Source organism: Talpa europaea, assembly GCF_964194135.1.
Source record: "Talpa europaea genome assembly, chromosome: 1".
In the NCBI taxonomy this organism is placed as follows: Eukaryota; Metazoa; Chordata; class Mammalia; order Eulipotyphla; family Talpidae; genus Talpa; species Talpa europaea.
In genome coordinates, this window is record NC_140073.1 from 110924577 (window position 1) to 110925774 (window position 1198).

At 41.6% G+C, this 1198-nt stretch overlaps 1 pseudogene across 1 annotated transcript; it reads right to left on the reverse strand.

Annotated features, from left to right (window-relative positions):
- Positions 1–601: 601 nt before the first annotated feature.
- LOC311169958 (large ribosomal subunit protein eL43-like) lies at positions 602–872 on the reverse strand (annotated as a pseudogene). The gene has a single exon. The product of its transcript is annotated as a large ribosomal subunit protein eL43-like (transcript).
- Between the last annotated feature and the right edge of the window lie 326 nt (positions 873–1198).

Genomic DNA, 1198 nt, shown 5'->3' on the forward strand with positions numbered 1-1198 from the left:
TAAATCTGGTCACCATACTTCGATAGTTTTTACCATCAGAGTGAAAAAAAAGAGCCACAATAAAAATAGTTCATGATTTGCTTGTATCTATGATCTTCACATAGTTAAATTGCAGGCAACCATCAAATTAATATACCGTTGGTATTACCTTTAAAGTTTGTGGATTCATATTTCTGTTTCTTTTTGTGTATCAGTTATCTTTGATTCTAGCGATTTAAACAAGGAAGGCACAGAGACACTCGGAGGCCTGAGCTGAGAGATTTGTAGAGCTACACCCACGACAAGGACAACTAGAAAGAGCTAAGCAAAAGCTAAGACGATTCTCATTCTCACAGCCAGGCACTGCTCCAGACCCCCGGACACTTCGGACCCCCAGACACTGCCTTCCCCACAGGGACGGCAGCGCTCCAGGCATGCTTACTCCAGAACGGTCACACTAATGCAAACACGTGCAGATTCAGCTGGCACTTTTGTGCCAAAGAATGACACGTTGGCCAGTCAGTATGTAATTGTTTCAAACTAACTAGTCCACAGGCTAATTTTTTTTTACATAAATTAACCCATTTATTATAGGCTGGCAATGTTCCAATTTGTAGAATTTCTATTGGTCTTTCAATTCCTTCAGTCTTTTTCACTGTGACTGCAGAAGTGGTGTTGTAGGTCCAGGCACCACCAGCCACCGTTTTCATGCAGGAACCACAGCGCCAGACCCCCACAGCTCACCTCTTCACTTGATTTTGCCACAAAAGGAGCAAGTGTACGTACTTGGTGTGCTGGCTGATTTCAATTTTCTTCACCATTTTCCTAAGGGAGGTACCATAACGGGTCCCATATTTACCAGTGATCCCCACCTTGTTAGTTCGTTTGGCCATGTCACTGTAAACTAGGTGAGCGCCCAGAGAGGAAGGTAATTGTTTTTTTTTTTTTTTAAATCTGGGGTTAATGGCGTCAAATTATATTCTTTTTTGAAAGCCTGCAAAAAACAAAAACAAAGGAACTCCTGGTCTAATGGTGACTCCTGAGTGCTTTGTGAAACAGAAAGAGAGGTCCATGCAACCTCATCACTAGAAACTAATTTTTTTTTAAGAATAATTTATTTAAAAATAAGATTTATTTATTTATGCATGTAAGAACTGGGGCACAGGCCAGAGATGCGGGGGTGAGAGGATTCATCAGAGATGAGCGGGGAACAAAACAG